General features: G+C 45.1%; 2 protein-coding genes across 2 annotated transcripts in view; one reads left to right on the forward strand and one right to left on the reverse strand.

Annotated features, from left to right (window-relative positions):
- The window catches only part of LOC130295939 (zinc finger protein 160-like), a 115,581-nt gene extending 112,585 nt beyond the window's left edge, over positions 1-2,996 (reverse strand). Inside the window, exons 1-3 of the mRNA XM_056547326.1 lie at positions 2,976-2,996; positions 2,140-2,277; positions 1,685-1,864 (exon numbers count right to left, since the gene is read on the reverse strand). The gene's annotated coding sequence lies outside the window, so the exon portion shown is untranslated. The remainder of the gene's footprint in view (positions 1-1,684; positions 1,865-2,139; positions 2,278-2,975) is intronic.
- LOC130296555 (oocyte zinc finger protein XlCOF6-like) overlaps positions 1-14,108 on the forward strand; it is a 121,419-nt gene that overhangs the window by 41,452 nt on the left and 65,859 nt on the right. The window lies entirely within an intron of this gene.

Consider the following 14,108-nt stretch of genomic DNA (forward strand, 5'->3'; position numbering starts at 1 on the left):
TACTGTATAATGTCCCAGCATTCCCTGCAGTGTCACCTCTCCAGTCATCACCAGACCCCTCCATTATTATATAATGTCCCAGCAGTGTCACCTCTCCAGTCATCACCAGACCCCTCCATTACTGTATAATGTCCCAGCATTCCCAGCAGGGTCACCTCTCCAGTCATCACCAGACCCCTCCATTACTGTATAATGTCCCAGCATTCCCAGCAGTGTCACCTCTCCAGTCATCACCAGACCCCTCCATTACTGTATAATGTCCCAGCAGGGTCACCTCTCCAGTCATCACCAGACCCCTCCATTACTGTATAATGTCCCAGCAGGGTCACCTCTCCAGTCATCACCAGACCCCTCCATTACTGTATAATGTCCCAGCAGGGTCACCTCTCCAGTCATCACCAGACCCCTCCATTACTGTATAATGTCCCAGCATTCCCAGCAGTGTCACCTCTCCAGTCATCACCAGACCCCTCCATTACTGTATAATGTCGCAGCAGTGTCACCTCTCCAGTCATCACCAGACCCCTCCATTACTGTATAATGTCGCAGCAGTGTCACCTCTCCAGTCATCACCAGACCCCTCCATTACTGTATAATGTCCCAGCAGGGTCACCTCTCCAGTCATCACCAGACCCCTCCATTACTGTATAATGTCCCAGCATTCCCAGCAGTGTCACCTCTCCAGTCATCACCAGACCCCTCCATTACTGTATAATGTCCCAGCAGTGTCACCTCTCCAGTCATCACCAGACCCCTCCATTACTGTATAATGTCCCAGCATTCCCAGCAGTGTCACCTCTCCAGTCATCACCAGACTCCTCCATTACTGTATAATGTCCCAGCATTCCCAGCAGTGTCACCTCTCCAGTCATCACCAGACCCCTCCATTACTGTATAATATCCCAGCATTCCCAGCAGTGTCACCTCTCCAGTCATCACCAGACCCCCCCATTACTGCATAATGTCCCAGCAGGGTCACCTCTCCAGTCATCACCAGACCCCTCCATTACTGTATAATGTCCCAGCATTCCCAGCAGTGTCACCTCTCCAGTCATCACCAGACCCCTCCATTACTGTATAATGTCCCAGCATTCCCAGCAGGGTCACCTCTCCAGTCACCACCAGACCCCTCCATTACTGTATAATGTCCCAGCAGTGTCACCTCTCCAGTCATCACCAGACCCCTCCATTACTGTATAATGTCCCAGCAGTGTCACCTCTCCAGTCATCACCAGACCCCTCCATTACTGTATAATGTCCCAGCAGTGTCACCTCTCCAGTCATCACCAGACCCCTCCATTACTGTATAATGTCCCAGCAGTGTCACCTCTCCAGTCATCACCAGACCCCTCCATTACTGTATAATGTCCCAGCAGTGTCACCTCTCCAGTCATCACCAGACCCCTCCATTACTGTATAATGTCCCAGCAGTGTCACCTCTCCAGTCATCACCAGACCCCTCCATTACTGTATAATGTCCCAGCAGTGTCACCTCTCCCGTCATCACCAGACCCCTCCATTACTGTATAATATCCCAGCATTCCCAGCAGTGTCACCTCTCCAGTCATCACCAGACCCCTCCATTACTGTATAATGTCCCAGCATTCCCAGCAGTGTCACCTCTCTAGTCATCACCAGACCCCTCCATTACTGTATAATGTCCCAGCATTCCCAGCAGGGTCACCTCTCCAGTCAGCAGCTCCATCATCTTGTTGATCAGTTCTAGGATCTTCTGTTCATCCATTTCCTCATGTATCAGGGGGTGAGGTGGGGGCCCCGGGATTGGGCTCCGGGTTCTTCCCCATTCTTCACACACAGGGGCCCGACAGCGCCCACTAGAGGACTTCTTCACTACTGTGTAATCCTGTGTATGGAGAGACACATTAATATCACTACATACATTCCCAGAATCCCTCACCTCTCCAGTCATATAATCTGTAATTACATAGATAAGAATGAGGTCATGTGACATCACTCCCAGAATCCCTCACCTCTCCTGTCATATCCATCTGTTATTACATAGATAAGAATGAGGTCATGTGACATCACTCCCAGAATCCCTCACCTCTCCAGTCATATCCATCTGTTATTACATAGATAAGAATGAGGTCATGTGACATCACTCCCAGAATCCCTCACCTCTCCAGTAAGCCGGAAGAGTATCTTTAGGGTGAGGTTTATGATCCCGTCGGCCATCTTGTTCCTGTCTCTCTCCATGGTTGATCAGGAAACTTCTCTTATAGAAGATATCAGCAGAGGATCCTGGGTTGGAGAAACCTAAAGGGAAAAAGAGGAGATGATTATGAATCTCACCAGATTCTATGGAGAAATAAATCCATTCGCTTCTCAGCCTTTTGGCTATGATGAAGTGTAGTATCTTTCCTGTTAGTTGGTAGTATGGTAGGCACCACCAAGGCAGGATGGGGAACCACACAGAGTGGTGCAGGTGTACCAGGGTCCGCCGTATGGCCTGTCAGGAGACCCTGAAGTGACCTGCACCCTCTGGATCTCTTAGGTTCGGGTAGAGTAAGAGCCGAGGTGCAAAAGTGCCCTGGGAGTGGTGACCCCACTGGAAAGATGGCACATAGCAGGCACTTTATCTCTCACTCTTCTGGGCACTCGCCCTTCGTATCCCGGCCTTCCGGCCAGGATCGGGGAATTTTTATAGATCCAGACGGATGTCTGGGCCGTATTACACTGTGCACATCCACTTATTTATTCTTTATGCTTTGTCACTGTGCTCAGGTTTGTGTTCTTTTTATGTTCACTAGGATTGATAAGGGTGCGGTGCCCGTCTGGGTGTCCCTCCTGCCGGTGTAGGGGAGGTGTGTGTAGCCAATAGGTTCCTCACCTCCCTGCTATGCCCCGGGTGTCACTGTTTCGGCACGGTAACACATCTGTTTTACTGGTTCCTTGGCGGCAACCTGGCTAATGCCTAGGTCCCTGAGTAGCTACGGCGAAAGGGAACATTGTACCTGGAACTTTGCAGGTGCCCTTTGGCCCGGAGGCAAAGGGTTTGGTTGATTGGGGGTCTCTCTCCTTTCGGAGAAGGGCTTGCGATAATTGTGAACACTTGCACCCCATTTCCTGGAGATAATATGGGGAAATATCTGAGGAGACATTTTCTCCACAATGATTCTGGATGATTCCGTCCCACTTGTTATATTTATAAATCTGTGATGATCTGTGGAGGATTTGTCGCAGCAGACACAGGAGGAAAGGTTGACATTTAACCCCTGTCAGGGGGATTTTTGTTCTTCTTCTACTTTCTAATATTTGTCAAATTCTAACAATAATTTGTTTTCCCATTGTCCCTTCATCTCCTGCGAACTAGTAGGACTGATGGAAGTTTAAAGGGGTTATCCAGGAATAGAAAAACAGAGCTGATTTCTTCCAAAAACAACTCCCTGTCTGTCTTCAGGTTGTGCCTGATATTACAACTTGGCTCCATTCACTTCAATAGAACTGAACTGCAGAACCACTACCAATCTGGAGACAGACATGGAGTGGTTTTTGAAATATATGAGCTCTATTTTTCTATTCCTGGATAATCCCTTTAATGACATAAATAAGTATACTCAGAAAACACTCCTCCCCCACTCCCTATAAAGAGGGAGATCACCCTTAGGCCACTGAGTAGCAAACAATAGGAAAAACTCAAACTAGCTACAGAGGGATACAGTATTTGTGTTCTGCTGTTAGGACTAAGGGAAAACAAATTATCATCAGAAAGTAATGATTCCCTTACATCCTACAGCAGCACAGATGGGAGTTTAGCAAGAAGGAGGCCCCATGGGAGGGTTCTCATGCATGGCGAAGGATAAAATCGTCCACCCGTAAGAAGCATACTTAGAAATTCTAGCATCTACAGTGACCCCCCGACCTACGATGGCCCCGACATATGATGAAATCAACATACGATGGCCTCTCAGAGGCCATCGCATGTCGATGTCAGCATCGACATACAATGCTTTTTTATGTCGGGGCCATCGCATTATGTGCTATCGGGCAGCGCCAAATGCTTAAGCTGCTGCCGGATAGCAGCTTAATGTTCCCCGTGTGGTGCGGTAAGTATTACTTACCCCTCCACGATGCTCCAGGGTGCCCTCCGGGTCCAGCGCTGGTCTTCCGGTGTCTTCTCGGCCCTCTCCGATGACGTCAATACGCTGCTGCGCACGTCATCCAATAGGCCTTGCAGAAGACAGAAGAGGACCGGAGAAGACAGCGGAGGACCGGAGAAGACAGCGGAGAGCCCAACGGAGGCCCGGGATCACCATTGGGAGTGGCGGGGACACCATCTCGAGCGGCGGGGACAGGCGAGTACAGCTTCCTATACTTTACATTGCACGAATCCCTCAACATACGATGGATTCGACAAACGATGGCTCATTTGGAACGAATTACCATCGTATGTTGAAGGACCACTGTATACTATAGTGCGAAATAAAAACAGAATACTTGGTTTACATTAATAAAGAATAGAACCTTCGGGTAGGAAAGGTGGTAGAAACTTTTACAGAACATGATTTATAGGGAACTTAGTGTATGGTTCAAATGCAGAAAATGCTTGCAGCTCCCCGATTCTCTTTGTGGAAGTAATTGCTAGTAGAAAGGTGATTTTTCAAGTCAAGAATATCAACCTCCTCAAGAGGGTCAAAGGGGGTAGTAGATAACCCCTTAAAGAAGTAGTCTGGTGAAAAATAACTTATCCCCTATCCAAGGATAGGGGTAAATTATAGATCGCAGGGGGTATGAGCGCTGGGGCCCCTCCATGTTGTACCCCATAGAGATACATGGAGGGGGTGTGCCGGCCGCGGCTTCCTGCGGGGTACTGACGTCAATGAAACCACACAAAGAAAATCTTCTAAATTCTGGAATAGGATCTTTGGGTAGAATAAGCCCATGAGTGCGACAAAGTCCTCAAGACATTCCCCTGAAAGACTTTCTAATTGTGGAAGGAACTGATCAACCTCCAGGCTGTGAGGTTGAACATTGGAAAGTCTGAGCAGATCTGAATGTCCCCTGACACCAGTACTTGCTTTGGGAAAAGCCTCTAATAATGACCCTGACTTATCTGCATGAGTTGGGTGAACCAAGCTCTCTTTGGTCAGAAGGGAATCACCGAAGCTTTGTCTTTTCCGACAGTCATCCCATGATGTGGTTAAGCTATGTACCAGAAAAGCCTGCCTGGTCCAAAGGGTAAGCTGCACAGATTGTACTTGGAAGAATTATCTCCATTCCAAGGCTTTAGCCATAAAGGCCACCGACCTGCAGAAGTCAAGGCAATTAAAAGGGTACTCTGCCCCTAAAGGATAAGGGATAAGATGTCTGATCGCAGGGTCCCGCCGCTGGGGACCCATGCGATTTCGGCTGCGGCACCCCAGACATCCGGTGCACGGAGCGAACTTCGCTCCGTGCGGGATGACTAGCGATGCGGGGGGGAGGCTCGTGACTTCACGGCCACACCCCGCCTGTGACGTCACGAGCATGCCCCCTCAATGCATGTTTATGGGAGGGGCGTGATGGTCGTCATGCCCCCTCCCATAGACTTGCATTTAGGGGCGTAGCCATGACGTCACGAGCAGGGCATGGCCGTGAGGTCACGAGCCTCCGGCAATGTACCCGACGCTCTAAATGAATGCTGGGTGCAGCAGGGAGATCGCGGGGGTCCCCAGAGGTGGGACCCCCGTGATTAGACATCTTATCCCCTTTGACTAGGGGATAAGATATCTAGGGGCGGAGTACCCCTTTAACTTTGCAGCCAGCTGAAGCTACTAAGGAGCAGTATCCCCAAAAAATTAATTTTTTTAACGGATTGAGGCTATAATCCCACAAGACCCCCTGGTCTAAGTCTGACTGAACTTGTGGCAGTTGAAATCTTAGAAAATTCTCAACTTTAGAAGAGACTGTGACTGAGGCATAAGCCGGTGCCGCCTAATAGCCATGTCTAAAGGCGCAGTCGGCTCTCCTGTATATGGTGTCCTGCAGGCTGGAACCATCATCTGCAGTTTTGAGATGGCCACGTCTACTTTTGGGACAGGGCACCAAGATCATAGTTGGTCCTCTCTGATGAGAAACATGGATTTGAACCTTCTGGTTAAAACTGGACCCTTCCGGTTTCTTCCACTCTGTCTTTATTATGGAAAAGAGGGTATCGTCTGCTTTAAAGGCCTGGAGGGCTTTAGAGGCAGAACCTAAAGCTTCATCACCATCAACATTGCAGTCTCTAAGACCTGATGGACTTTTCTTTTCTTTGGGAAAAAGTAGAACGTTCCTCATCTGAGGGGGAGGAATCTGACTCAAGGGCCCAACTTTCTGATCCGCTGGACACTTCCATAGCCCTAGCTGAAGATGTAAGTGTGGTATCCCAGTACCGGAGTGCATCCTGTCAGGTAAACATTGCTTCAGATGCCTGCGCTGGGCCCTGCTGCTCAGGTGATGTCTTGATATTCATTTTAATCTTTGACTTTTAATTTATATTGTTTTGCTCTGTACCTTTAAGAAATGTTAAGGATATTTTTTAGGAGGTATGATGCAGAGTACCCATGTGACCCTGATTGCCCAATGGGAGGCTCCTTAGCTAGGCCATATATAGTGCAGGGGGGGAGGAGTTATCTAGTCTTAGCCCAGTCTGAGTCTAAGTGTTCAGTGCAGAGCATAGTGTGAGCTGCAGTGTGGAGAAGAGACAGCAGGAGTGTCAGGTGATTCAAGGGAAGCCTAAAGTAAATCTCAAAGCAAGCGACTACACCATTCTGCGGTTGTGTTCCCTGTCCAGGAGGAGTGAGAAATTCCTAATTGTGAGCATAATACCCGGTGAATCGATGGGCCACACAGTGATAGTTCATACCCTGGTGGTGTAGTGTTAATTGGACACTATCAGAACCCTAGTCAGCGTGGGAGGCCTCAGCATTAAGTCTTAAGTCCCAAGCCTGCAACAAATAAAGTCAAGTGGGTGTAAAATACAAGTCACAGCAAGTCTACAGGGCTCCCAAGGGTCACTCTGCATCTCCTCTACTTTAATCTGTGCTGTGAGGATTGTAACATCTTCTCCTGCCTCAGTAAAGAGAGTTATCCGTAACCTGGCATCAGTGTATTAACCCGCGCCTGGCCCAGGAGAAGCTGTCCTATCCTCGGAATGTGTAAGTTAATGGAGCACTGGCGTCACGGTTACATCCAAACACCCTGCACACAGTAACCCCCCAAATTGGGTGCCACACAAGTCTAGGCTTCTTGTGAGCAGGGGACTTCTTCAGATCCTCAATACTTGCACCGATAGCAGATACATTGGCTTGGACATAATCATTGACCCAGACATACATGCCTTGCATTGATGGTTCTTGGTGGGACTGAGCCTTTGATCTACAGTCTGGGCATCTTGAGAATTGGTAAGGGCCATCAAGAGGCACCTGACTGAAACTCATGCCAGGACAGGTGCTTCCATTTAGCAACCACCTTCCTGCCGGAAGGCTCCCTCTCCTCCATGCTATAGCAGTAAACAACATCGCTAGAGGAAACGGGGAAAAAAAATCCCCAGAAGAAGGCACTACCAGCTAGAAGGTAGAACGAGCTAGAAAAAAGGGTTATGAAACCACAGAAGGGCACTCAAAGATAGAGTTCACCAACTCCAGAAACAGAATTTGAAAAAAGCACTGCGTTCCGGGAGGCTGCAGATGCCGTTTAAATGGCTGATCTAGCACCAAAAATCTTAGCCCCATTCTTCTGTTAAGGACCAAGGGCTCCCTTTCTATACTGCGGACTCAGATGACAAAGATCAATGTAAAAGATCAGTATGTGCAGTGTTATAGTCCCCTATGGGAGCTATAACATTTCAAAAAAAAGTGGAAAGAAAAAAAAAGGTAATAAAGATCGTTTAACCCCATCCCTAATAAAAGTTTGAATCACCCCCGTTTTCCCATTATAAAAAAACTGTGTAAATTAAAATAAACATATGTGGTATCGCCGCGTTCAAATTATAAACATATATCGATAATTAAGCCGCACGGTCAATGGAGTACGCGTAAAAAAATTCTAAAGTCCAAAATAGCATATTTTTGGTCACTTTTTATATCATGAAAAAATGAATAAAAAGCGATCAAAAAGTCTGATCAATATAAAAATGATACCGCTAAAAATTTAAGATCGTGTACATGGAGAAATAAAAAAGTTATAGGGGTCAGAAGATGACAATTTTAAACGTATACATTTTCCTGCATGTAGTTATGATTTTTTTCAGAAGTGCGACAAAATCAAACCTATATAAGTAGGGGATCATTTTAACCGTATGGACCTACAGAATAAAGAGAAGGTATCATTTTTACCGAAAAATTTACTATGTAGAAACGGAAGCCCCCAAAAGTTACAAAATGGTGCAAAAACAGCTGTCACGCCCCCTCCCATAGACTTGCATTGAGGGGGCGGGACGTGACATAATGAGTGGGCGGGGCTATGTCGTCACGAGCTCCAGGCGTCGGCACTAAGCATTCGGAACATTTTGTTCCAAACGCTGAGCTGCGGAGTACCCCTTTAAGAGGTTAAAACACCGGAAAGATGGTGACCCCCAGCAGACATCGCACAGCATGAAAAGATCCGCAGATGTGAGTGCAAGCACCAGGCACCGTAAAAATACACCTGGAAAATAGTTTATATAAGAAACAGGGAAAAACAGCAGCAAAAGACAAATAAGTGGAGAGAAGGGTCTGCACAGAAGTGGGAGATCGCCATCAGTCCTACTGTACAGAAGGACAGGAAAAAACACATCGGCTTGAGGGTGATCTCTCTCTTTATAAGGAGTGGGGGAGGCGTGTTTTGTGTGTATTCTTATTTATGTCATTAACTGCTTAACGACAATGGACGTAAATGTATGTCCAGGTACCTAATGCACCAGGATGTACATTTATGTCCTGAACATTAAGAGAGAGCAGGAGCTGTGCTCTCTTCATTCACCCGGCTGCTTTAAGAAGCGATCGTGCTGATGTCCGCCATTAACCATTAATCAATACTGATCACAGCATCTGCAGCAGCTTTGATGGTTGATCTGATCAACCGTGGCACAACTGCAGGGATCATTCAGCCACTTTTCTTACTTGCCTCCGGTTGCTCTCACAGGGTCTTCTAGCAGACCAGAGAAGTAAATAGTCGATTATACTTATCAGTGCTATGTCTGTGTATAGCACTGAATAGTATGAGCAATCTGATGATTGCTATAAATTGTCCTCCGTGTGGACATAAAAAGTGTAAAATAAATGTAAAAAAAAGTGAATAAGTCCCTCCACCAAAACAGTTAAATTGTCCCTTTTTCCCATTTTATTCCAAAAAGTTGGAAAAAAAAGTAATTTTTATTTTTTAAACTGAACATATTTGGTATCGACGCCTGCGTAAATGTCCGAACTATGAAGACATAATGTGATTGATTCCGTATGGTACATTGCCTAAAAATAAAAATTTGCAAAAAATTGTGGTTTTCTTTTCAATTTTCCCACTCAAATAATATTTTGTGGGTTTTGTTGTACATTATATGGCAAAATGAGCCGTGTCATTACAAAGTACAATTGGTCGCGCAAAAAACAACAACAAGCCTCATATGGGTCTGTGGATGGAAACATAAAAGAGTAATGGCTCTTAGAAGGCGAAGAGGAAAAAACGAAGATACAAAAACGGGCCGTGTCCTCAAGGGGTTAAACTTCCATCAGCCCTAACAGTTCGCAGGGTGTGATATACCCCATGGAGGAGATTTATCAAAACCTGTCCAGAAGAAACGTTGCTGAGTTGCCCATAGCAACCAATCAGATCACTACTTTCTTTTTTAACAAGGCATCTGCAAAATGAAAGTAGTGATCTGATTGGTTGCTATGGGCAACTCAGCAACGTTTCCTCTGGACAGGTTTTGATAAATCTCCCCCATGTGCGCTGCTGGTAAGAAATAAGGGAACTATTATCTTGTTAATTCCCATGGATAGAGCCGAATGCAGACAGGTTGTTCGGTATGATGGCGCCCCCCAAAGTAAACCAATTCTGTACTTGGTGATCACAGCGAAAGAGTTAAATCATCTATTGTGAGATAATGAACCTGAACCGTATTCACTTCAATGGAGCTGAGGGGTAATACATCAAATGACCTGAGGACATGGGCGGCGCTGTATAGAGAAGAGAGCGTCCATGTATTCCTGATCTATAACATCCCCAGTAATCACACACATACCTGTATCTGTAGAGGAGCCGTGTGGTTTCCTTATCGTACCAGGACCTGCGATGATGTCACAGTCATGTGATCAGTCACATGGAGGAGGAGGAGTCACATGATCAGGGGCTGCTGCTCTAGGCTCATCTGCTCAGTGTATGCAGGACTCTGCTGTGCTGGTTGTGATCGCTGCTGGATGAGCTGAAGTTATGTGTATGCAGCAGAGCTGTGTGTGTGTGATGTGCGTGGTGCAGAGCTGTGTATGTGTGTGTTATATATGTCTGCAGCAGAGCTGTGTGTAATGTGCATGTAGCTGAGCTGTATGTGTACACAGTAGAGCTGTATATATGTAATGTGCATGTAGCTGAGCTGTATGTGTACACAGTAGAGCTGTATATGTGTAATGTGCATGTAGCTGAGCTGTATGTGTACACAGTAGAGCTGTATATGTGTAATGTACATGTAGCTGAGCTGTATGTGTACACAGTAGAGCTGTATATGTGTAATGTACATGTAGCTGAGCTGTATGTGTACACAGTAGAGCTGTATATGTGTAATGTACATGTAGCTGAGCTGTATGTGTATACAGTAGAGCTGTATATGTGTAATGTACATGTAGCTGAGCTGTATGTGTACACAGTAGAGCTGTATATGTGTAATGTACATGTAGTTGAGCTGGATGTGTACACAGTAGAGCTGTATATGTGTAATGTACATGTAGCTGAGCTGTATGTGTACACAGTAGAGCTGTATATGTGTAATGTACATGTAGCTGAGCTGTATGTGTACACAGTAGAGCTGTATGTGTAATGTGCATGTAGCTGAGCTGTATATGTGTAATGTACATGTAGCTGAGCTGTATGTGTACACAGTAGAGCTGTATGTGTAATGTGCATGTAGCTGAGCTGTATGTGTACACAGTAGAGCTGTATATGTGTAATGTGCATGTAGCTGAGCTGTATGTGTACACAGTAGAGCTGTATATGTGTAATGTGCATGTAGCTGAGCTGTATATGTGTAATGTACATGTAGCTGAGCTGTATGTGTACACAGTAGAGCTGTATATGTGTAATGTGCATGTAGCTGAGCTGTATGTGTACACAGTAGAGCTGTATATGTGTAATGTACATGTAGCTGAGCTGTATGTGTACACAGTAGAGTTGTATATGTGTAATGTACATGTAGCTGAGCTGTATGTGTACACAGTAGAGCTGTATATGTGTAATTTACATGTAGCTGAGCTGTATGTGTACACAGTAGAGCTGTATATGTGTAATGTACATGTAGCTGAGCTGTATGTGTACACAGTAGAGCTGTATATGTGTAATGTACATGTAGCTGAGCTGTGTGTACACAGTAGAGCTGTATATGTGTAATGTACATGTAGCTGAGCTGTATGTGTACACAGTAGAGCTGTATATGTGTAATGTACATGTAGCTGAGCTGTATGTGTACACAGTAGAGCTGTATGTGTGTAATGTACATGTAGCTGAGCTGTATGTGTACACAGTAGAGCTGTATGTGTGTAATGTGCATGTAGCTGAGCTGTATGTGTACAAAGTAGAGCTGTATATGTGTAATGTACATGTAGCTTAGCTGTATGTGTACACAGTAGAGCTGTATATGCGTAATGTGCATGTAGCTGAGCTGTATGTGTACACAGTAGAGCTGTATATGTGTAATGTACATGTAGCTGAGCTGTATGTGTACACAGTAGAGCTGTATATGTGTAATGTACATGTAGCTGAGCTGTATGTGTACACAGTAGAGCTGTATGTGTGTAATGTACATGTAGCTTAGCTGTATGTGTACACAGTAGTGCTGTATATGTGTAATGTGCATGTAGCTGAGCTGTATGTGTACAAAGTAGAGCTGTATATGTGTAATGTACATGTAGCTTAGCTGTATGTGTACACAGTAGAGCTGTATATGCGTAATGTGCATGTAGCTGAGCTGTATGTGTACACAGTAGAGCTGTATATGTGTAATGTACATGTAGCTGAGCTGTATGTGTACACAGTAGAGCTGTATATGTGTAATGTACATGTAGCTTAGCTGTATGTGTACACAGTAGTGCTGTATATGTGTAATGTGCATGTAGCTGAGCTGTATGTGTACACAGTAGAGCTGTATATGTGTAATGTAGCTGAGCTGTATGTGTACACAGTAGAGCTGTATATGTGTAATGTACATGTAGCTGAGCTGTATGTGTACACAGTAGAGCTGTATGTGTGTAATGTACATGTAGCTGAGCTGTATGTGTACACAATAGAGCTGTATATGTGTAATGTACATGTAGCTGAGCTGTATGTGTACACAGTAGAGCTGTATATGTGTAATGTGCATGTAGCTGAGCTGTATGTGTACACAGTAGAGCTGTATATGTGTAATGTACATGTAGCTGAGCTGTATGTGTACACAGTAGAGCTGTATATGTGTAATGTGCATGTAGCTGAGCTGTATGTGTACACAGTAGAGCTGTATATGTGTAATGTGCATGTAGCTGAGCTGTATGTGTACACAGTAGAGCTGTATATGTGTAATGTGCATGTAGCTGAGCTGTATGTGTACACAGTAGAGCTGTATATGTGTAATGTGCATGTAGCTGAGCTGTATGTGTACACAGTAGAGCTGTATATGTGTAATGTACATGTAGCTGAGCTGTATGTGTACACAGTAGTGCTGTATATGTGTAATGTACATGTAGCTGAGCTGTATGAGTACACAGTAGAGCTGTGTGTAATGTGCATGTAGCTGAGCTGTATGTGTACACAGTAGAGATGTATATGTGTAATGTGCATGTAGCTGAGCTGTATGTGTACACAGTAGAGCTGTATATGTGTAATGTGCATGTAGCTGAGCTGTATGTGTACACAGTAGAGCTGTATATGTGTAATGTGCATGTAGCTGAGCTGTATGTGTACACAGTAGAGCTGTATGTGTGTAATGTGCATGTAGCTGAGCTGTATGTGTACACAGTAGTGCTGTATGTGTGTAATGTGCATGTAGCTGAGCTGTATGTGTACACAGTAGAGCTGTATGTGTGTAATGTGCATGCAGCTGAGCTGTATGTGTACACAGTAGAGCTGTATGTGTGTAATGTGCATGTAGCTGAGCTGTATGTGTACACAGTAGTGCTGTATGTGTGTAATGTGCATGTAGCTGAGCTGTATGTGTACACAGTAGAGCTGTATGTGTGTAATGTGCATGTAGCTGAGCTGTATGTGTACACAGTAGAGCTGTATATGTGTAATGTGCATGTAGCTGAGCTGTATGTGTACACAGTAGAGCTGTATATGTGTAATGTACATGTAGCTGAGCTGTATGTGTACACAGTAGAGCTGTATGTGTGTAATGTGCATGTAGCTGAGCTGTATGTGTACACAGTAGAGCTGTATATGTGTAATGTGCATGTAGCTGAGCTGTATTTGTACACAGTAGAGCTGTATATGTGTAATGTGCATGTAGCTGAGCTGTATGTGTACACAGTAGAGCTGTATGTGTGTAATGTGCATGTAGCTGAGCTGTATGTGTACACAGTAGAGCTGTATATGTGTAATGTGCATGTAGCTGAGCTGTATGTGTACACAGTAGAGCTGTATATGTGTAATGTACATGTAGTTGAGCTGGATGTGTACACAGTAGAGCTGTATATGTGTAATGTACATGTAGCTGAGCTGGATGTGTACACAGTAGAGCTGTATATGTGTAATGTGCATGTAGCTGAGCTGTATGTGTACACAGTAGAGCTGTATATGTGTAATGTACATGTAGCTGAGCTGTATGTGTACACAGTAGAGCTGTATATGTGTAATGTGCATGTAGCTGAGCTGTATGTGTACACAGTAGAGCTGTATATGTGTAATGTACATGTAGCTGAGCTGTATGTGTACACAGTAGAGCTGTATGTGTAATGTGCATGTAGCTGAGC

This window comes from Hyla sarda, chromosome 1 (assembly GCF_029499605.1).
Source record: "Hyla sarda isolate aHylSar1 chromosome 1, aHylSar1.hap1, whole genome shotgun sequence".
NCBI lineage: Eukaryota > Metazoa > Chordata > Amphibia > Anura > Hylidae > Hyla > Hyla sarda.